We start from the raw sequence: 25,000 nt of genomic DNA on the forward strand, positions 1-25,000 counted from the left end.
ATATATATATATATATATATATATAGACACTTCAAATACACAGCCATACTGTTGAAAACAGATTAAAAAAGTGATTGCAGAGCAATTTCAGGTTGTTGGGCCTCTTGCCCTTTCCCAAATTCTTCGAGATATTCTGGGTGGTCTGTTGCGATGGTCAACATGCAACTCGATGTTCCAGTAGTTCTGGTCGTTGCTCAGTGCTCACTTGATCAATCTGTGGAGGATGTACCTGTGAAGGAGGAGCAGGGGAAGAGGCATCACCTATCATGGCACATGTATTGATATTATTCTGGAATTTTGCTTCTCTTACACATTTCCTCACTGATATTGACATCTATTAATCCCGTGTTACCGCCAAAGGTCTTATTTACAGAGATCTATCACCTTCTATCGTTCTCCTCATTGCACTGTCACCACACCTGTAAATATTTCTGCCTTTTTAAGATCTCTTTCATAGTTTTTCTCCCAAGTGTGTCGAGCTATGACACTATAGTAGTTCCGTGTTCTGCAAGCTGCAACATGTTCTATTTTTCTCTCTTCAACGAGCGGCCTCTCTCCCCGATATAACATTAATCGCAATTCTTACATGGAAATATAGCCCTATCTCACCATCATCTTGACCAGGGTTGTTTATCAGTTTTTTCCTTAAGGTATCCTTATACTGAAATGTTATATCCCGGTTCGACAGGCAATTGTTTGTAGTGATGTTCGAGCGTGGTTGTCGAACACGTTCGTCGAACGGTTCGAAGAAAGTCAGATCTAGCCTGACTTTCATCGAACGGTTCGAAGAAAGTCAGATCTAGCCTGACTTTCATCGAACGGTTCGTAGAAAGTCAGATCTAGCCTGACTTTGTGGGCGGGGCTTCATTGTCTTCAAACCATATACATCTGTGACTGACTCCATTTCTTCGAACTGTTTGACAAGCAGTTTCGACAACCCGGTTCGACGAACAGTTCGACCGTGTAAACCCTGCTTAAGGAAATCATCAGATTAGGCTATCTGTTGTTAAACTCGTTGTGATAAGATTAAGAGCTGTGGGAAGCGCTTCCTATAACGTTATGAATTCTATTTCTTTATCACATGAATATGTGACAGGACAATTTCCGGTTTCTTGGAAGAATGGCCAAAACAGATATTAAAACTAGTAGTGCTGGTACTTCATTCGGTTAGCTATGGAGCTTAGACATCACGGTACAAGTGAATTAGCTTAGATATCACGGTACAAGTGAATTAGCTTAGATACTACAGTACAAGTGAATTAGCTTAGATATTACGGTACAATTAAATTAGCTTAGATAAAATGGTAGAAGTTAATTAGCTTAGATATTACAGTAAAAGAGAATTAGATTAGATATTACGGTACAAGTGAATTAGCTTAGATCTTACAGTAATAGAGAATTAGATTAGATATTGCTGTACAAGTAAATTAGCTTTGATATTACAGTACACGTGAATTAGCTTAGATGTTACGGTGTGAATTAGCTTAGATATTACGGTACAAGGGAATTAGCTTATATATTACGGTGTGAATTAGCTTATATATTACGGTGTGAATTAGCTTAGATATTACGGTACAAGTAAATTAGCTTAGATATTACATTCAAGTGAATTAGCCTAGATATTACGGTACGAGTAAATTAGCTTTTTTATTACAGTACAAGTGAATTAGCTTAGATATTACAGTACAAGTGAATTAGCTTAGATGTTACGGTGTGAATTAGCTTAGATATTACGGTACAAGTGAATTAGCTTAGATGTTACGGTGTGAATTAGCTTAGATATTACGGTAAAAGTGAATTAGCTTAGATGTTACGGTGTGAATTAGCTTAGATATTACAGTACAAGGGAATTAGCTTATATAGTACGGTGTGAATTAGCTTATATATTACGGTGTGAATTAGCTTAGATATTACGGTACAAGTAAATTAGCTTAGATATTACAGTAGAAATGAACTAGCTTATATATGACGGTACAAGTAAATTAGTTTTGATATTACAGTACAAGTGAATTAGCTTAGATATTACAGTACAAGTGAATTAGCCTAGATATTACAGTACAAGTAAATTGGCTTTTTTATTACAGTACAAGTGAATTAGCCTAGATATTACGGTACAAGTAAATTGGCCTTTTTATTACAGTACAAGTGAATTAGCCTAGATATTACGGTACAAGTAAATTATTATTATTATTACAAGCTAGGCTCTAATCCTAGTTGGAAAAGCAAGATGCTATGAGCCCAAAGGCTCCATCAGGGAAATATAGCCCAGTGAGGAAATGAAACAAGGAAATAAACAAACTACAAGAGAAGAATATACAATCAAACTAAGATTTTTCAAGAACAGTAGCAATATTCTATTAGATCCTTTACATATAAACTTATAAAAAACTAGAGGAAGAGAAATAAGATAGGGTTGTGGTGGCCGATGTGGTAACGTCCCTGACTGGTGAACACCAGACTAGGATTCGAGTCTCACTAAACGTGTTAGTTTCTTTAGTTGCTGCAACCTCACCATCTTTGTGATCGAAAGATGGGGGTGTTGGGGAGCCTACAGGTCTATCTGCTGAGTCATCAGCAGCCATTTTCTGTCCCTCCTTGGTCCTAGCTTGGGTGGAGAGGGGGCTTGGGCGTTGGTCATATGTATATATATGGTCAGTCTCTAGGGCACTATCTTACTTGATAGGGCAATTTTACTGTCCTTTGCCTATGCTCTGCCATTCAAGAGTGACCTTTAAAGCTTAAACCTTAAACAGCATGCTCAAGTGTACCCCCAAGCAAGAGAACTCTATTATAACTGGCTAGAATAATAATAATAATAATAATAATAATAATAATAGCTACCTTTTTTAAACCAACGCCGGCAATTAGATTAGAATAGTGTAGACAAGGTCTATAGAATTCTATAGGCCTTGAGTGTAGATTTATGAATTTAGGCCTCTCGGGCCGGCGCTTGGGCTGGGGGTTTAAGGTTTAAATTCCAGAGGCAAGGGACCTTGGCATTGCACTATCAAGCAGGACAATGCCCTAGAGACTGACTATATATACATTGATCAGCGTCCAAGGTCCCTCTCCATCCAAGCTATGATCAGGAAGGACCAGGCAAGGGCTGCTGATAACTCAACAGTTAGACCTATAGGCTCCCCCCAAAGCCACCATCCTTACCTCACAAGGATGGTGAGGTTGCAGCGACCAAAGGAACTAATGAGTTTGAGCCGGACTCGAACCCCAGTCTAGGGAGCACCAGTCAGGGACGCTTCCACATAGGCCACTCGGAACCTTAATAAAAGTAGGGAGAACTTTTATTCCATAACGCATAATTTTAAAGAGGGTGGACAGCAAAATTGGAGAATTTGGTCAGAGTAGAAGGTTGGAAAATTGTTGCTGCCAGACCCTTGCGTAATGCCTACAGTGCACCGCGTGAGATATACTGATAGAAAGAACTTCTTTCCCACGGGACCAACGAGTATTACACTAAAATCTATTGAAACCGGAAGTACATATATCTCGCCCTCTTCATGACTGAGCTGTCTTCTCAGCTGCAAATATCTCAAGCTATTTATTTCGTTCTATTGTCGCTGGAATACTACATTGCCTTGACGTCAGTATTATTATTATTATTATTATTATTATTATTATTATTATTATTATTGCTTGCTAAGCTACAACCCTAGTTGGAAAAGAAGGATACCATAAGCCCAAGGGCCCCAACAGGGAAAATATCCCTGTGAGGAAAAGAAACTAGAAAAGTAAAATGTTTTAAGAACAATAAGAACATTAAAATAAATATTTCTTATATTTCCTATGTCATTAACATAGCAAAATGAAAACTTTTTTCTTTATGGTAAAGGTTTCTGCCAATTATAATATATATAATATATAATATATACTCATGGAGAAGATGCAATGATGCTCTTCGCGTTGATGCCACCTTCTCAGTGTAGTGAACCTGCGGCTGCTGTATTTCTTAGCCGATGGCAGAAGCAAGGGACAGTCACATTGCCCTATCAAGCAGGACAATGCCCTAGAGAATGACCATATTATTATTATTATTATTATTATTATTATTATTATTATTATTATTAAATGCGAAGCTACAATCCTAGTTGGAAAAGCAGGATGCTATAAGCCCAGTGGCCCCACTGGAAAAATAGCCCAGTGAGGAAAGGAAATAAGGAAAAATAAAATATTTCAAGAATAATAACAACATTAAGATAAATATTCCCTATATAAACAATAAAAACTTTAACAAAACAAGAAACTAGATAGAACAGTGTGCCCAAGTGTACCCTCAAGCAAGAGAACTCTAACCCAAGACAGTGGAAGACCATGGTACAGAGGCTATGGCACTACCCAAGTCTAGAGGACAATGGTTTGATTTTGGAGTGTCCTTCTCCTAGAAAAGCTGCTTACCATAGCTAAAGAGTCTCTTCTACCCTAACCAAGAGGAAAGTAGCCACTGAACAATGATGATCAGCGCCCAAGCCCCCTCTCCACAAAAGCTAGGACCAAGGAGGGCCAGCCAATGGCTGCTGATGACTCAGCAGATAGACCTATAGGTTCCCCCAAACCCTCCATCCTTAGCTCACAAGGATGGTGAGTTTGCAGCGACCAGAGGAACTAACAAGTTTGAGCGGGACTCGAGCCCCAGTCTGGCAATCATCAGGCAAGGACGCTACCACCAGGCCACCACAAACTAAGATAGTTTCATGGCCCCAATTACGTGAAATGAAATTAATCCTAACAAATTTAAATATGATAATTAATATGTCTCTGACTTTTGATTCTCCCAAACCAAGTCTTTTTCACTGATATGGTTTCTTGAACTAAAGGTGACTAATTTAAGATTTTAGGTAAAGTTCTTGATTGCAAAGTTACTTTTGCGAACTGCATCCGGCCTATCCTTTCCTCAATTTCACCGAAAAACAATTGTATACTAAGAAAATCTTTCAAGACTTTTAAGGGCCTATCTTGAATAGATGAATCTTATGTTGAAACACTCAAGATATCTATACAGGAAGTACAACAATCATAAAACTACATAAAGATACTGAGAAAATTCTCATTGAGAAAGGATTTGGACAGGGAGACCCCATTTCTCCTAAATTTCCACAGCATACCTAGGTGATTTTTTTTTAAATAGATTGGAAAAATGTAGGAAGTAACGTTAATATGGAATACCTTAACAACTTGAGATTTGCAGATAAAATAGTTCTTTTTAATGAATCATGGGAGGAATTTCAAAAGATGCTAGAAGATTTTTATAGAGAAAGCAGAAATGTAGAACTGAAAATTAATATGAGTAAAACTAGGATAATTTTTATTGAAAATACAGACAACAAATAAGGGTTATGGACGCACCTCAAAAAATCGTTAATGAATATACTGTATGTACTCAGGACAGATAATGAGTGTTTCCCTAATACATGAGACCGAAATTAAAAGAAGAATGAGCATGGGATGGAGAACTTTTGGTAAACAAAATGAGATTGTAAAAATTAAAATGTCATTTTCTCTAAAAAGAAAAGTATTTAATCAGAGGGTGCTACGTTTGATAACTTATGCATCATAAACTTGGAGCCTTACGAAAGCCTGAGGACATAAGCTAGCTACATCTCAAAGATTAATGGAAAGAATAATGACGGGAATAACACTAAGAGACAGAAAAAGAGCAACATGGATATGAGAGCAAACTAAAGTACAGGATATTCTCAGAACATGTAAGAAAAAGAAATGAACGTGGACAGGAAGTAAAATGAGTGTGACAGATAATAGATGGACATTACGAATAACAGAATGGGTCCCTAGAAATTGCAAAAAAGCAAGGGAAGGAAGAGAAGACAGTGGATCAACGAAGTAATAAAATTTGCCGGTATAGACTGGCATAGAAAGACCATAAACAGATGTGAATGGAAAGACATATATGAGCCCTTTGTCCTGCAGCAGACTTGTAATGGCAGATGATGATGACGAGGGTGTAGCCTATATATATATATATATATATATATATATATATATATATATATATATATATATATATATATATATGTGTGTGTGTGTGTGTGTGTGTGTATATACACGTATAAATATATATGTATACATATTATACATGTGTATATAAATATATATATATGTATATATATATATATATACATATTTATATATACATGTATATATATGCATATGTATATATATATATATATATATATATATATATGTGTGTGTGTGTGTGTGTGTGTGTGTGAGTGTGTGTGTGTGTGTGTGTGAGTGTGTGTGTGTACACCTTCAAGCAAGAGAAGTCTACCCTAAGACAATGGAAGACCATGGTATAGAGGCAATGGTACTACCCAAGACTAGAGAACAATGATTTGATTTTGGAGTGTCCTAGAAGAGCTGCTTACCATAGCTAGAGTCTATTCTACCCTTACCAAGAGAAAAGTAGCCACTAAACAATTACAGTGCAGTAGTTAACCCCTTGAGCTAAGAAGAATCTCGGTATTGTCAAGTGTATGAGAACAGAGGAGAGTGTGTAAAGAATAGGCCCGGTTATTCGGTATATGTTTAGGCAAAGCAAGATGAGCCGTAACCAGAGAGAGGGGTCTAATGTGGTGCTGTATGGCCAGTCAAAGGCCCCAATAAATCTCTGTCGGTAGTATCTCAACGGGTGGCTAGAAGAGACTTTTTAGCAATGGTAAGTATCTCTTACCATAGCCTCTGTACCATGGTCTTCTGCTGTCTGGGATTAGAGTTCTCTTGCTTGAGGATACACTTGGGCTCACATTTTATCTGATTTCTCTTCCTCTTTTTTTCTTTTAAGTTTTTATGATTTATATGTGAAAGATCTATTTCAATGTTGTTACTGTTCTCAAAATATTTTATTTTGATTGTTCTTTAATTCTCCTGTAGTTTATTTCCTTGGTCATTTCTTCACTGGATTATTTTTTCCTACTGTAGCTCTTTTGCTTATAGCATCCTACTCTTCCAACAAGGGTTGTAGCTTAGCTGATGATAATAATAATAATAATAATAATAATAATAATAATAATAATAATAATAATAATAATATTACTGTTCTCAAAATATTTTATTCTAATTCTTAATTACTTCAATTGTTGTTTATTTGGTTCCTTATTTCCATTCCTCACGATGCAATTTTTCCTTTTTGGAGCCATTAGGCTTATAGCATTCTGATTTTACAATATGGTTGTAGCTTAGCTAATAATAATAATAATAATAATAATGATAATAATAATAATAATAATAATAATAATTGAGGTTTGGTCCATCTAAGCGTGTAGTTGAACAGGTGGAACTTCATGTACCAATATTTTTGTTTTGTTTTCTAGGTTACCAATTGTCTCTTCTCCTAGGTTTTTTATTACTATTTGTTTTGTTTATTTGATTTTTTTATTGTCATTTTTTTATATATTGTATTATTGGTCGGTTATAGTTAATTCATAACTTCTAAATTAATTTTTCTGTATTTTGCCACTTTTGTGGTAGTGGCACCCCTGCTTTTCTAATGGTTCTCTTTGTTCAAATAATGATAATTTTGACCATCTTTCTAAATTTTGTTTCTGAATTAAATTCAATGTAATTTTGAATTATTTAGCTTGTTTGGGTTTGCGCCTACTACTCTTCCTGCAAGAGGTCAACATTTTTAGAACAAGACCTAAATTGTTTGTTTTTAATTATTGCTAAACTATGGAACAATCTCTCTCTCTCTCTCTCTCTCTCCTACATTGGGGAGTGTCCAGCCGTATGAGTTGTAGTCTTAATTATCTTTCGTCACGAACCGTGTGTCCGGTCATCTCTTGCAGCCATTGCGAGACGGACTTTTGGGAGAGTCTTGCTCTCACTCAATCATATGACATGCAAAAGGTTTTGTGATGTAATGTTTCTGGATGTTAACGAGCAAGCAAATCTAAGACAAAAGTTCCTCGCAAAAATATTATTATTAACTTGTATCTGGTACCATATCCTTCGGCGTGACGAAAGGATTCCCTTACGTCATAACTTTTTATACCGATGACGCGTTAGATGCCAGACACCGCCACTTGGAGTATCTTTCAGTTTTAAATTTATTACTAAAAACTTCTCCATACATATAGATATTTTTATTTAAACCAGTAATTTTATTATCCGTGTATTTCATGTATCATCATCATTTAATATCAAAGAATTAAAGATTTAAAAAACACTTTATGGTCTAGTTTAACGGTGACGTCACCACCCATTAGTGGCAGACCCGTACCGAGTCCAGTGTTTTCTTCTTCTTCTTCTTCTTGTCGTTGATTAAGTGAAGTGGGGTTTGTCCTTTTGCAGTGCTCTCTGCGTCTGGTTAAAGTGTCAGTTTTCTCAGTGGAACACCACTTAACAGTGAGCCTTATTAGTGGATCAAGTGTTCATCTGCTAATGTGAGTTAAACCAAGTTGTTCACTTTAATATTGACAGTAATTATTATTGTTATTATTTTTATTATTATTGCAAGTAAAAGCGTTTTTCGTTCATCTTTGCAAGTGGTAGTGAATTGTCAGTGATGTTACTTCACTCCCAGTGACTAAAACTGTTAGCTATCTTCTTCCTATTCCTACACTTCATTGGATAACTTTGGCATTTGCTGATGGAATTTGAAATACAAGAATAACGTGATTTAGCAATGAAATTTCCCAAGACGTCTTCTTATCAGTGCAGTAATCCACATACTTTACACACAGATATGAGCGCGCGCGCGCGTGCACTATATAGCCAAGCGTGAGCCGTCAATCGTTGCTTTAATTTTTGTGGTCGATATATCTCCAGTTACACTTCAGTTTTCGCGAGAGAGAGAGAGAGAGAGAGAGAGAGAGAGAGAGAGAGAGAGAGAGAGAGAGAGAGAGTGTGTGTGTGTTATAGCTGCATAACCAATGCGTGATTCAGACATAACCAATGTATGCCAAAAAAAAAAAATTACAGCCTTTTGTAGTGTTCACTGCATGACAAAGGCCACAGACATATCATTTCATGTCTGAAGTTGGGCCAGTTTTCATCACCAATGGGGATTGGTGATGGTGGGAGATTTTCGTCGCTCACAGGAAACCGACCTTGTATGGGTGGCCATGATTAATACAGCTTTGGTGATCATGGCAATGCGCAAACCCTTACAGAAAGAGCTGAAAAATAGTGGTCTATTTTTTACGTATAGGCCTATATTTGTGTGCATTTATGTAGCTCTCAAAGCTAAGTTGTGTGATGTGATTTTTAAAGTAATTATTAATGTAGTATGTTATTTGTTTTAATAATACCATTTTATAAAATGAACAAACAATACGAGTCTATTTGTGTTGACATTTTTGTAGGCATTTTTAACACAAGACGTAATGAGCAAGATGTATGTGCCTATATGTATAAATTATTTGGTATAGACGTGTTCTTGCATGTATCTATCCAAAGTTTTATTTCAGAAAAGAGCCTATTTGATAAAAAAAAAAGCATGAGGCAGTTAATACGTATGCGTGCATTATTGAAATGTATGTATGTATGTAGAATTGTTGAAAATCCTTTCTCCCAAACCAAAAAGATTTACCGAGCCTGTTGGACAGAACAAATTGCGTCTCTCTCTCTCACTCTCTCTCTCTCTCTCTCTCTCTCTCTCTCTCTCTCTCTCTCTCTCTCTCTCTCTATGGTCTTATTTATAGACGATATACAGAAGCCAGTTCGGGATCTTGTTTTGATGTCAGTGCTTGATACTTGTTGCCAACGAAACTTCTTCAGGCTGAACACAACAATATTTTACGAGCTATGTATACACGCATACATACTTACATACACACATTATATATATACACGAGAGAGAGAGAGAGAGAGAGAGAGAGAGAGAGAGAGAGAGAGAGAGAGCAGTTTTTATTTGTCTTTTGTTTCTTATTCAAATCCTTGTTAGCTAAATGTATTCAGCCATTATTTTCTTATAAATTTAACGTTGAATACTCCTGCATATATCCATACAAGTGTAAAATTAGTTAAATTATATCTATCTATCTATCTATCTATTTATTCTCATCATTTATTTATTTCCTTTCCTCACTGGCCTATTTTTCCCTATTGGAGCCCTTGGGCTTACAGTATCCTGCTTTTCCAACTAGGGTTGTAGCTTGGCTAGTAATAATATATATATATATATATATATATATATATATATATATATATATATATATATAAATATATATATAGGCCTAGTCACGTTGATAGTACAAATATCTTCTCAGCTTCTCGATATATCGCGAGAAGTTAAGACCACTATTATACTGTAAAGCCATACACTATTTTGTTTTTAAAGTATACGGCCTCAAGGGTATTAACATCCAGATCATGGGAGTTCTTTAAATGAGGGATGAGGTCGCTATCCTTTCTTTCAAGTTGAACCCAGCTGACACTGGTACCAGTTGGCACGAAACTTGCGAATTTGCATCTATTATGTTTGTAAACCATTTTTTTATTGAGTTATCCGTTGTCCTTATTCTGGTGAATGAGTCATCATTATGTATATTTTAGCTAAAGCAGGTGAACAACCTCCAAATTCGAATGAATAGTTTGTGATTTGATTTACTCTGTAGGGTTTTGGTGGCCCATGTGGTAACATCCCAGACTGGTGAACGCCAGACTGGTGTTCGAGTCCAGCCCAAACTCGATAGTTTCTTTGGTCGCTGCAACCCCACCATCCTTGTGAGCTACAGGTCTATCTGCTGTGATATTAGCAGCCATTGCCTGGCTCTGATTGGTCCTAGCTTGGAAGGAGAGGGGACTTGGGCCACTAAATATATGTATTGGACAGTCTATAGGGCATTGTCTTACTTGATAGGGCTATGTCACTGTCCCTTTCTCCTGTCATTCATGAGTTGCCTTTATAACTTTAAACCGTCTGGTTTATAAACGTCTCAGAAGAAAGTATAATAGCTACCGCACGCTTCCTAGCATTATTTCCCCTCTAATCGATACTGTGGTCACACACATGATGGGGATTACAGACTCCATCGCATAGTCTAAGGCCAAACCGTGTTTCCCCCCCCCCCCCTCTTTTTTTTCCGTTTGCTCGAAGACCGATGAGAAATTGATTTATCCGTGAACCACTTTCCGTTGATTATTCTTGTACCCTGGTATATTTGTTTTTCTACTTATTTCTTACTGATACGCATGGTTTATCTTGCGACTCTTCGTGTGTGTGTGTGTGTGTGTGTGTGTGTGTGTGTGTGAGAGAGAGAGAGAGAGAGAGAGAGAGAGAGAGAGAGAGAGAGAGAGAGAGAGAGAGAGAGAGTCTTTTCGGGTTCTGTTGCCAGGGGCGCATATATTGTAGCTCTCTATTCATTTAATTTAGGGATCGGTAACCTTTTGAGCACAATGTGTCACTTGATAACTGATAAAAAAATATTTTAGTACCTTGCGTGCCAGTTGTTATTTGCAGCACCATATAGGAAAATTAAAATTATAATTGTATACTATGTAGTGACCATTTCAATTATAATCTATTTTCCTGAACATGCATGGCATAAATGTAATAATTGTGTTGCATTTAGTATTCTTTGCAATTAAAAGAAATCTTATATTTTAAGTTTATACTTCATCATATCAATGTAATCCTTCCCTTGCTTCCCAAAGGCCAAAGATGTAATTTCAGGTGAAATTTGGACACCTCGAGTTGTAAGCCTGCTGAGGTTGTGATTTAGGTGTGAAAATATCTGTTCACATTGATATTGGATCCTTATGCTGATAGCAGTACAAAAACTACTTTCTTCATGCAATTGAATTTATCAGGTAGTGATAGCCAGGACCTAAAAATGAAAGCTGCTTGATCATATTTTACTAGTTTCCAGTATTTCGCGAAAATCTTTAAATTTGGCTGACCACAATAAGGAGGCCTGAAAGTTAATTTAATGCATTTCCAACTACTCAGTTTCCATCCACTCTAAGAGAGTATTCGAGACGGCCTTGGTCGTACCCAAGTCACTGTATTGAAAGGTGTCTGGTCAGATTAAAAGTTCTTGTATATACAACTGAAGATCAGTATTGTTGACAGTTCTTGAAGTTTTTTAAATAACAGAAGGAACTAGTTTTGATATCTGTTGCGCAAACTGCAAGCTTCACCACAAATGCCTTCCAAGTTTCATACACCATTACATTTTCCTGCATTTTGCAATAGAAAATTGTGGTCACCTAGATGTTGGGGATGTCTGAAACAAGTTTCATTATCCAGTCTCTGTCCTCCAGATCATGATAGTCTTTGCCATTTTTCTAATATGAAAATGTTGATTTCCTCAAAGCATAATACAAATCTCTCCAATACCTACGCACAGCTTAACCACCTAACATTACAGCGCAATGGTATATCTTTGTATACACTGTCCACCTCTTCAAGGAAAGCTGAAAACTGCCTGTACGTATGAGAAGAGTGTGCAACAAGAAAATTTACAACTTTTTTTTCAACAGTAGTCATCGCCTTGTTGAGATCAGGGCTCGAAATCTTGGGACATAAAATTTTCTGGATGAACTATACAGAGCAATTTCAGAATGATGTACTCAATTTTATCCTCAATCATTTTGTAAAGCCCTTATTTTTTACTACTATTAACAGGAGCACCAGCTGTTGTAATTGCAAAAATCTTTAACGTCTTCCTATCTGTTCTCAAAATGTTTAGAGAATGCCTTCCGTATTTCTTCTCAGTTGGTGGTGCCATACATAGCTTCTCGTGTACAGTACCTGCCAAAATCAGCCAAGCAGAGAATGCCATTGATATCCATGCTTTCATTTAGGGCCACACTGAACACAGGTGTACTTATTAAAGCAACCGTTTGCTGCTGACTTATATTATCAGCCATTTGAGAAATACGACTTTTATCCTTGAGATGATAAAGTGTTTGTTTGATACGTGTGCGGACGATTTTTCGAAAAACAATTATTCGAAAGACAATTGTTCGAAAAACTTTTTTTCGAAGCCCAATTATTCGAAAACAGTTGTTCGAATGTGTTTTTGTTCGAATTCACAATTGATCGAATTACAAGATATTCGAATAAACAATTTTTAGAAATTCATGTTGTTCGAATCCATAGCATACTTTACTTAACTATAAAGGTGAATATGATTAATGTTAACTGTTATTATTATTATTATTATTATTATTATTATTATTATTATTATTATTGCTACTACTACTTCTACTAGCTAAGCTACAACCCTAGTTGGAAAAGCGGGATGCAATAAGCCCAAGGGCTCCAACGGGGAAAATAGCCCAGTGAGGAAAGGAAATAAGGAAAAATTACGGGGGAAGTTTAAGAACAATAAAAACATTAAAATAAATCTTTCCTATATAAGCTATAAAAACTTGAAAATAACAAGAGCATAATTCGGGTGAAGATAACTCCTGTTCTACTAAATTTTTAAAAGTTTCAATAACTCCATCTTCTAGGATTAATGCCAGTGCTAATAACATTTTCATTGAAAACTCTACGTCAGTATCATACTGTACTCTCAACCAACATTGCATACTTTCCTAAACAAGCATTGTCCTAAATGGAAAAAAAAAAAACATCATAAAGCTTGACTGAGGAAAATTCTTTCTTGGAAGCAGTTAGCGATCCTTGAGCTCCAGATTCACTAATATCTGAAGATGCATTTGAAACTATAGTCCATTTCTTTTAGCGATGCATATTTGCACCGACTCGCAGCGGTGCCCTTTTAGCTCGTAAAAGTTTCCGGATCGCTGATTGGTTGGACAAGATAATTGTAACCAATCAGCGATCAGGAAACTTTTCCGAGCTAAAAGGGCACCGCCGCGAGTCGGTGCAAATATGCATCGCTAAAAGAAATGGATGACAGACAACCGGTGGACATCACGAACAACCTTCTGGACACCCCGAGGATACACAAGAAACCGAGGAAGACAAAAAACCCGCTGGCGAGATGACTTAGACCAACATAAGCAACAGTGGCACAGAATAGCTTGCAATAGAAATCTGTGGAGAAACCTGGGGAAGGCCTACATCCAACAAAGGAATTTTGAAGGCTGAAATGATGATGATGATGATGATGATATATAATGAGGGAGTTCTGTGTACCTTTTGCGTCCTCTCTAACTTTTTCCATAAATTTTTGCTCTTCCATTTCAGCTGGACCACCTGAATGATTATGTTCTTTAGGAATAGAAACATCTTTTACTGTTAAAGCACGACCTTTACAGTGATTTGAAAATTTATGGCACTTGTATTTGCTTGTCTTTAACAAATAAATGTCCGTATACTACTAACATGGGCTTTCCTTTTTCACTCTAAACGAACTCGGCTATTATAGGGTTTAAGAAATGTTTACTCCTTTTTCACTCTAAACGAACTCAGCTATTATAGGGTTTAAGAAATTTTTACTCCTTTTTCACTCTAAACGAACTCAGCTATTATAGGGTTTAAGAAATTTTTACTAAATAGGAAAGCGTTCAAAATAACAGTGAGAATTTTAATTTTGTTCATTTTCCAAAGAAGGATTTGTTTACGGTTCATTTTTATTTGTATTTCATTTCATAAATTTATTTAAGAAAAAAAACATGCAATTGATTTGTTTCACATTTAACTACTCATTCGATATTAATGTTTATTTTAAAATCAGGATCTCTTTGCGGTTACTTTTTTTTTCATAAGTGTATTTGAATAAGAAAAAAAGGCAATTGACTTTTCTCATATAACTACTCATTCGCTTATAAAGCGAAAAAACTTATAAATTCTTACTCTTACTCAACCAGTCCCTGTAACACATGGATTCGAGAAAAATTAATTTCGAAAAGCTGTTTATTCGAATATCTTGTAATTCGATCAATTGTAAATTCGAACAATTACACAATCGAACATTTGTTTTCGAATAATTGGTTTTCGAAAACAAGTTTTTCGAATAATTGTTTTTCGGAAAATCGTCACCAAATCGTTAATATGCCATAATATAGCATATTTTCCATTCGTAAAAGGCTTTCAATGCTTGGCAATACACAGTTCCTTGTTTTCGCAAACATTCACGGTTTTGAACACATTACTCTGTTTTTCATAGCTGGTTCCTACTTTCTTAACTTTTATCCTTGAGACGATAATGTTTGTTTGATATGCCATAATATAGCATATTTTCCATTCGTAATTCTTTTAACCCTGGTTTTGAACACGTTACTCTGTTTTTCATAGCTGGATACTACTTCTTAATTGCCTTAGCCTTGTTTGCTAGTGTTTTCTTTCAAAGTGTGGTTCAACACTCGATGAGAGAGAGAAACAACATTCTCGTAACAGAGAGCACAAACAGTACGATCAATCTGCTGAAAATTCAGTCATTTCTCCTTGATGAATGAAATAATCAGACATGAAACTTGAATTTTTTTTTCATAGTACAATGGTCATCGTGACAATTAATTTGACAGAATATTACGTACGGTGACTAAAAGACTCACTGGAACAAGAGGGACCATACTTGGGTAGCGTAATCAAAATCTCGAGGAATTATAAACGGGACCATACTCGGGTAGCCAATCTGACCTGATGAAGGGAATTACTTGATCGTGGGATATGGCATGCAAAATCGTATTTGTGCGGATCGGCACATATCATAGGAAAGGAAACGTAGTGAGATAGATAGATAGATAGGTAGGTAGATAGATATACAGTATGATAATTTTAAATCATAAAAAATTAAAAGAATCTGCACAATACACATTCTCTCTCTCTCTCTCTCTCTCTCTCTCTCTCTCTCTCTCTCTCTCTCTCTCTCTCTCTCTCTCTCTCTCTCTCTCTCTCTCTACATATTTGCCGACCCCTGATTTAATTGTTACACGTCCTCAATTAGTAGTTAGAAGAAGCAGTCGAGTCTTATCGTTGAGCATATGTTTAATTAACTACAAAATGCCATTCATTTGAAATATGTGATCTTCTTTACTGTCACGAATGGCAAGCATTGAAAGTTGCCATGTATGTTTATTTCGGCCTTTTATAACCCGTTTTTTCCTGAGTTAAACAATGATATTTGGCTAATGGTAAACCATTATTACCTTTGATTAGTGATGTTATTGGTAGATATTCATATACTTTTTATGAAAATTAAATAGTGGAATTTTTATACTGATGTAAGCCAAGATGTCAGCTGGGGGAACATTACCCATGAGTGACGGAGAAAAGTTGCAACATCGCATATTGTATGATTTCAGTTTTTTATTACCACATTTTATATATCGTATAAACTTATTGTTTGGCACTGTAATGAGAGTCATCATTATATACTTAAATCATTTGAACTTTATCAATAAGTGACATCGTTTTACTTTTATTAGGAAATGAGTAATATTGCCTATACGATAGTGTTGCCATACTACAATGAACCACAGAGAATTTTATATATTTATTAATGATGTCCCTTACTATTTAATATAATGTTTTATTTTGGTTATAAATAAGCAATTAAGCTTACATTCTACCACAGACGCTAAGGTATGTAGTGTTTAAATAAAAAAGGAAAGCGGATACTAAGCTGATGGATGGAAGAATTACGTCACTGGAAAGACACCGAGATGATGTCAGCTGATGAGATCAATTCAAACTCTAATTGAAATTGTTTTATATTTACTGAAACAGACTTTCGTAAGCAGATGCTGACCATGCAGCCGATCAGAAGTTTCCTTCTCGCAAAGATATATAGAATCACATCGCAAAACATGAAGTAAATATGAAAAATAGAACAGTGAGTGATTCATTCGTTGCCGCGAAGCATGACGTAAGCTGCCTAAAAATACGTTTTCTAATCAGTGAACTGAGTGAAGCGGTTGGAACACCCGAACCAGTGTCTATTGCCTTTGTGTTCCCGAGTGTTCTTTAATCCGTTGTTTCGTGTCCTAGTAAGTACATATCTATCTACAGTAAATGCAAATGGTTAAAGTACTTTTAAGTAAAATTGAATTTGATTTTTATGGAAAATTAAAACTGACTGGAACAGTTTTTGTATTTACAAACTGACTCTTAATTCGTTAGACATATCTTTGTAAACGCAATGCATTTAATCCTTTAAATTAATAAGGAAATATATAAATGGTCTTGCAAAATTAAGAATTGTTGATATATTTTTGACACGGTGCAACCGAAGATAGTTTTCCATGTGTTTAGAAACTTTAGAGTTTGGCAATTTTGGTCGTTGACATATTATCTAATCTTTCACAACTTTTTGGTCCTGGTAAACACGTAAGAAGTCTCATGCCGTCAGTGGGGGTCCGAAATGATTCACCAAGCTAAGTGTTTATATCCGTTTTAAATAACTTTCTTCATGGAGAGAGAGAGAGAGAGAGAGGGAGAGAGAGGAGAGAGAGAGAGAGAGAAGTATCTTTGACTAATGGGGAGATATCATATCAGTAAGGATAAATATTACAGTTCATGTCTTATGTAGGCCTACAAAACGAAATATGTTTATCAGTATCTAGGGGTTCGTACATGATTTAATTATTATATAAATCGTTATGTTTCAATCTTTTTTTATGGTTTACGGCCTAATGTGAAAATATACAAATGAGTATGCATTTGTGTATACATATATCCATATATTTAAAGTATTAATGCTATCAAAAATATAATTCATATGCAAAATATAATTAATATTTCAGAGGCTAATTATGTAAAACAACGAAAGCCAATGATTTAGTTTGAAATCTTAATAATCAGAAAAAAAATTTTAAAAACAAAATCCTTAAGATGAGATTTCACATTTTGTTTCAAAAGATAAGTAACTTAACACTGGCCATATAAATAAGTATATAATACGTATGAAATTTTTATAAAATTTAACCTCACGGGTGGATAAAATTTTTATGAAATTTAACCTCACTGGTGGATGAATGTATAGTTTTTATAATAAAAGAAAAAAGTTGCATCCTGAGACCGGGTGACTCACTACCGAAAGGAATTTCCGTTTCTCTCCGAAGGTGAATGTCTTGGACTTGCGCATGCGCGGGAGAAGTTTGCTTGACGCATCACTGAAATCGTTGCTTTTGTACATAGTTAAGGATATTTTATTCAAAATCCTGAATAACTGAGGATATGCTTAATCGAGGTCTTCGTGGCATAGGCTAGTTGAACCTTAATATTTGGTTGATTTTGGAGTTTTCTGAGCAGTATTTGATTAAATGGAAGCATGTTTGGGTCTCTACTTCCAGGTGAATGTACTAATTTTCGATGAAGGAATTATGGGGTGTATTCTGTATATTGACTTCGTTTATTTTTACTTTGAAAAGTTCTTCTTCTTCTTCTTCTTCTTCTTCTTCTTCTTCTTCTTCTTATTATTATTATTATTAGCTAAGCTACAATCCTAGCTGGAAATGCAAGATGCTATAGGCCCATGGGTTTCAGCAAGGAAAAATAGCGCAACCAGGAAAGGAAATAAATAAACTACAAACGTAATGGACAATTAGAATAAACTATTTTAAGAAGAGTAACAACATCAAGGTAGATCTTGTCTTTGTCACATAGAAGGAATCACATTTTACAGAAGGAAAATGTCCAGTAATAGTAGGAAGTCAGTACAACGCAACGCAACGCAAGCGCCTCATGACTTCCGTTAAGGATGTCCGTTGCAAGGGGAAATTGCACTGTACTTTCTGCCTAGAATGATTAAACCGGGATACGTAAAATGACCTTTTTAAAAATGCTTGACGTTAGCTATATTAAGCAACAGGACGTATGTTAAAGTTGTAACATAGTAATATTAATAGTGCTATTAATAGCTTAAGATTTCACATCTTTCACATAAAATCAACTCGACCTTTTATAAATGCTTGACGTTAGCTATATTAAGCAACAGGACGTATGTTAAAGTTGTAACATTAATATTAATAGTGCTATTAATAGCATAAGATTACACATCTTTCACATAAAATCAACTCGACCTTTTATAAATGTTGACGATGATTATATTAAGCAACAGGACGTATGTTAAAGTTGTAACATATTAATAGTGCTATTAATAGCTTAAGATTACACATCTTTCACATGAAATCAACTCAACAATACTTTTTTTTTTTTCAAGCCACATACATACAAAGAACACATTACTAACTTCATTCAGAACAAATGTGAACATGGGAAGTTCGAATACTTTGTAATTGAGGGAATGTAATTTGATCTATCATACTGTCTGTCAAAAAACTAAATATAATTAGGCACGCTATTGTATCTGTTCCCTTATTTTCTTTCCTCACTGGGCTATTTTCCCTGTTGGAGTATTTGGGGTTTCTAGCATCTTGCTTTTCCAACTAGAGTTGTAGCTTAGCTAATAATAATAATAATAATAATAATAATAATAATAATAATAATTTGTTTATGTCGACGCCATTACGTGGCATATCAGTCACAAAATCAGTTAATAACTACGTCTCATAATGCTATTCTCTAGTAAGCCTTCTCCAATTTATGGCGCCAACCCACACATGTGCAACCCTAATTGATAGTAGAAGAATTTCCTAAAGTTCAACCTTCTTACCGTTATCTCTTACCGATGAGAGTTCGAGTCACAAGAAAGTTATTTATATTGTACACTGATTTCCGTAAGTGGTCTCTTAATTGTAATTCAGCTTAGATGCATTAGGCCTACTTAAAGGCATTTAGGCTGTACAGTCAAATTTAAGTTTTGCTGAAGTTCGCTGGCTATAATTACTCTTACAGTTTAAATTGGTAGAATAATATCGAACTTTTTAATTTGATAGTATGCAAATTGATACTAGTATTCTTTATAGATTTAGTTGCTAGGATTTTAGAGTCACTGCGAACGTAGGAAAGTCGAATTGATAATTATCGATAGATTGTTTTCATTAACGTCTCAAAATATATTCTCTGGCGTGTGTGTGTGTGTGGTTTTTTTTTTTCAGAATCGTTTTTTATTATCAAGGAATGTAATGTCCAGGAAATGCCATGCGTTACAACCAATATAAGCTTAACTTCACTGGTATACCTAGACCGTGGTCCTGCCTGAGTGATTGAAGAGGTTTACTGGTGCAAGATTAAAGTGTCCTCTGCAGAAGCAAGTGACTTGACTTGTTTCGTGGTGTAGACTTTAGATGATATCACGCATAGCAACCCTACTCTTGCTTAAAGAAATGGAAGGTGATATATAACTATAAAATGCTCAGAAATATTCTTAATCATGTTATTAACAAAAATTACCACTCCCTGAAAAGGACTTGAAAAGAAGTAGAGTTCTCAGATACCCTACTCTCTCTCTCTCTCTCTCTCTCTCTCTCTCTCTCTCTCTCTCTCTCTCTCTCTCTCTCTCTCTCTCTCAGTGATTGTACAACATTTTTAGATGGATGTCAAAGTATCTGGCAACAATGGTGACACTCTAGGCTAAAGAGTTGCTTCAAAGGTTTTTTATTAAAGTGGTTTGTGTTACCGATGTGCTTGTTCTGTCTAAAATTGATATCTGTATTTCGGTATCGTATATAACAACGCCAGTAGATTAGTAGGATTACACCTTGATATCAGCAAAAATCAGGCAAATTATTATTATTATTATTATTATTATTATTATTATTATTATTATTATTATTGTTGTAGTTATGATTGAAACTAGAGGGGAACTCACTAGAGCGCAGACCTCGACCGCGGCAGCTTATTTCTGGACCTTTAGTTCGACCGTGACCTTGACCTTTGACATTCCAAAATTTAATCATTTCCAGATTTATATATAGCAGTTAATCCCTGCAAGTTTCATTACTCTACGATTAAAATTGTGGCCTGGAAGTTTTTCACAAACACACAGACACACAAACGGGGTGGGGGGGGGGTAAAACATAACCTCCTTAGAGCTTCGTTGGCGAAGGTAATAACTGTACAAAATAATCATCTATCTTATAGTCATTATTATTATTATTATTATTATTATTATTATTATTATTATAACTCTTGTAGTTATAATTGAAATAAGTGTACAAAATAATCATCTATCCCATATTCATTATCATTATTATTATTATGAATGAAACAGATATTATTCATTGTTAACGAATGCGGAAATACAATGAAACAGTTGTTTTAAACCAGTGGTAAGACAGTATTACCAGGCATAATACTGTCCAATATCGGAAAAGAATGCGGACATCCCTGATTGGCTAGTAGGATATGCTTGTATCTTTACACGTTCTTGAATTAATAAAATTGTTATGGTTTACGCTGCAATTGAATAAATTCGCACGTATTTTATAATTTGGTTGTAAATTGATTGTAGTTTTATTATTATTATTATTATTATTATTATTATAATTAGTATTATTATTATATTCATTATTATTATTATTATTATTATTATTATTATTATTATTATTAGTCTTAGTATTATCATCATCATCATCATCATCATCATTATAAATTATTATTATTATTATTATTATTATTATTATTATTATTATTATTATTATTACAAGCTAAGCTATAGTCCTAGTTGGAAAAGCAAGATGCTATAAGCCCAAGGGCTCCAACAGGGAAACATAGCCCAGTGAGGAAAGGAAATAAGGAAATAAACTACAAGAGAAGTAATAAAGAATAAAAATAAAATATTTTAAGAACAGTAGCAACATTAAATTAAATCTTTTTAACATATAAAAAATACAAAACTTTAAGAAAAATAAGAGGAGAAATAAGCTAAAATTATGTACCAGAGTGTACCCTTAAGCAAGAGAACTGCAAGATAGTGGAAACATAGGATGTGTTTGTTTGATTTTTATCGTAAGCTGTATTTGTTGTATTTTTCCTATATCTTTTTATTATTATGGTTACTTTTATTGTCGTTGTTATAACTAAAGGAATTTTTTTATGCAGAAAATCATATTCCATAGAATATAATATTTTGCATGCAAAATTCCCTTTGATTATAAAAAGAGCAATGAAAGTAAGCATGATAATAAAACTATATTGGAGAAATACAGCTTAAAATAAAAACGAAACAAATACATCCTATGATACAACTACCATCAATTTACCACTGTCACGGCATGTAACAGGTCTAAGCATAAGTGACATTTAATGAAATATAACACTTCAGAAAGTGTGGGAATGGAAACATGTGTTATTTCCTGAGAGGGCTGTTTATTTAAGAATTAATTATTAATTAACTTTGAATTCATGGGAACACATCTCTGCCCAGATCTAGAAAGAGGGGAGGCGGTACAGTAACTCATTAAAGTTCATGAATGTTCTTATACAAGATAAGTTTGAAAATATATCACGGTGTCATGACGAGACCCAGGAAGACATGTGTTCCCATGAATTCAACGTTGAGATGTGTTCCCATGAATTCAAAGCTGAAATGTTCCCATGAATTCAAAGCTGAAATGTTCCCATGAATTCAAAGCTGAAATGTTCCCATGAATTCAAAGTTGAGATGTGTTCCCATGAATTCAGAGTTGAGATGTGTTCCCATGAATTCAAAATTGAGATGTGTTCCCATGAATTCAAAGCTGAAATATTGCCGTGAATTCAAAGTTGAGATGTGTTCCCTTGAATTCGTAGTTGAGATGTGTTCCCATGAATTCAACGTTGAGATGTGTTCCCATGAATTCAAAGTTACAATGTGTCCCCATGTGAGATGTGTTCCCATGAATTCAAAGTTGAGGTGTGTTCCCATGAATTCAAAATTGAGATGTGTTCCCATGAATTCAAAATTGAGATGTGTTCCCATGAATTCAAAGTTAATCAATAATTAACTGTTACATAAACAGCTCTGTTAAGAAACAACCAATGTTTCCATTCCTACACTTTCTGAAGTGTTATATTTTAGTAAATATCACGTAAGCCAGAACTGTTACATACCCTGTGACAACAACAACAACAACAGCAACAACAATAACAATAATAATAATAATAATAATAGAAAACTTCCTGACTCGCATTCTGTTGGTCGTGAGTTTGATCCCCCTCAAGCCCATGTTTCCAATAATGTTCACCACTTCACCGGTCTTTTGAGCTAGGGATGGGAGGTGGGATCAGCAGCCATTGCCTGACCCACCTAGGTCCCAGCTCAGGTAAAGACTGAACTGGGGCACTGAGCATCAGTGATTTTAAACCCTTAGATGATAATAATAATAATAATAATAATAATAATAATAATAATAATAATAATAATAAACTTCATTTATCGGACACGCTTGAAACCGTAATAGACATGTTTGATTTATCTAACTGTCAGTGACATTAACAGCCATGCAATGATAGTAATAATTCAAACAGTCATGTCGCCTTAATGTTTCTTCCTTGAGCGAATACACATTGGAGAATTTGCAATCTCTCTCTCTCTCTCTCTCTCTCTCTCTCTCTCTCGTTATTCATTTCTGTCTTAGAAATACTTTGCATTCCATCTCCCTTCACATTTATTTCTTCTAGATATAGTTGCTCTGTTAACTTCCAAATTATTTTAAGTAATGAATTTATTTACGCTCGTAGTCTTCTTTAAAGGGGATACGGAAGATAATATTTTCGTAAGATGTTTATGCCATTAAATCTCTATCAAACATCTTTTTTTTAAAGTCCATACTTATTAAAGTATGCATTTTGTAAGCAATCGTTTCTCGGGTTATCCGTTGTCATTATTCTAATGGCTGAGTCATTATTAATATTAATTTATGTGTATTTTAGATAAAAATAGTTATGAAGGTTTATGGCAGCCATCGTTTTGATGTGGCATCGTCTTCTTCTTCTTCTTATTCTTCTTCTTCTTCATTATTATTATTATTATTATTATTATTATTATTATTATTATTATTATTAAGTGGAGGACAAGTAGTGTTATGTTGTTGTTGGTGTTGTTATTATTCAGTGAAGGATAAGTAGTTTTATATTATTATTATTATTGTTGTTGTTGTTGTTGTTGTTGTCATTATTATTATTATTATTATTATTATTATTATTGTTGTTATTATTATTAAGTGAAGGATGTGTAATTATGTTACTGTTATTATTATTATTGTTATTATTATTATTATTATTATTATTATTATTATTATTATTATTATTATAAGAAAAAGAACAACAAGAACAAGTAAAGAAAGCAAAAGACTGTAGAAGTAATCTTAGCAGGACCATGTGTAGCAAATCCCCCCCATCTTGGTCGTGTCCTAATTTCGTAAATGAACAGTCTGGACATAGACCCTTTCATCTACAACATTACTCATTTTACAGGTCCAAACGGCCATTGACAATCTAATCTCCTTAATCATTTCCATTTGAAACATCGTCAGCTTAATCTTCACGGTCGCCTCTCTCTCTCTCTCTCTCTCTCTCTCTCTCTCTCTCTCTCAATGTGGTAATTTCTTTACATGGAAAATAGCAAATACTTGGAATAGACTTCCAGCCGATGTAGTAAACAGTAACATGGTAAACGAATTCAAGGAAATAAGTTTGACAAGATCATAAGAACTCTCTAAATGGTTAAACTAAATCGCTCTACTAAAGAGCAAATGGAGTCTATGTGGATGTACAGTACTAAAAGTTCTTTGAGACATCCAAAATCCTTATAACTCTCTCTCTCTCTCTCTCTCTCTCTCTCTCTCTCTCTCTCTCTCTTGCTGGTAGGATTCTCTTTCCTTGTCTTTATCTTCTTTTCATTCCATCTTTACAACCAATTAGATAATTATAGGCTGCTTTGTGCTTTCAAACAATGAAATCACCCTCTCGTCTGATTCTTCCTCCATACATCCTCTGCTTCCGTCGAGTACCTGAGCTGCCCCTCGCCCGTCAATCAATCGAGTTTTAGGCCACCACACCTGAGTTTCCGGTATTTCAACGGGATCACTAAACAGTGCAACTTTAAAGGCGAACTATAAATGTTTACAAGCCCCTTCCCTACCCTGTCACCCCCTCCCTACCTTTGTCCAATGCGCTATCTTTCCCGCCTAGGATTTCTCTATTGGATTGTGTGTTTGTGGCTGGGGGAAATTATTTTTTTGTACAATCATTATAGAATTTTGATCCTTCTTTCCTGTGTCCATT

The 25,000-nt window shown here is 34.9% G+C and overlaps 1 protein-coding gene across 4 annotated transcripts in view; it reads left to right on the forward strand.

Annotated features, from left to right (window-relative positions):
• The window catches only part of Rho1 (ras-like GTP-binding protein Rho1), a 160,937-nt gene that overhangs the window by 88,169 nt on the left and 47,768 nt on the right, over positions 1-25,000 (forward strand). Inside the window, exon 1 of one of the 4 annotated variants that reach the window (XM_068374023.1) lies at positions 8,271-8,414. The exons of 2 other annotated variants lie outside the window; for them this stretch is intronic. The gene's annotated coding sequence lies outside the window, so the exon portion shown is untranslated. Of the gene's footprint in view, positions 1-8,270; positions 8,415-16,740; positions 16,879-25,000 lie in introns of those variants that run through there. One more of the 4 variants, XM_068374025.1, reaches the window with a different exon arrangement.

This window comes from Palaemon carinicauda, chromosome 5, assembly GCF_036898095.1.
Source record: "Palaemon carinicauda isolate YSFRI2023 chromosome 5, ASM3689809v2, whole genome shotgun sequence".
In the NCBI taxonomy this organism is placed as follows: Eukaryota; Metazoa; Arthropoda; class Malacostraca; order Decapoda; family Palaemonidae; genus Palaemon; species Palaemon carinicauda.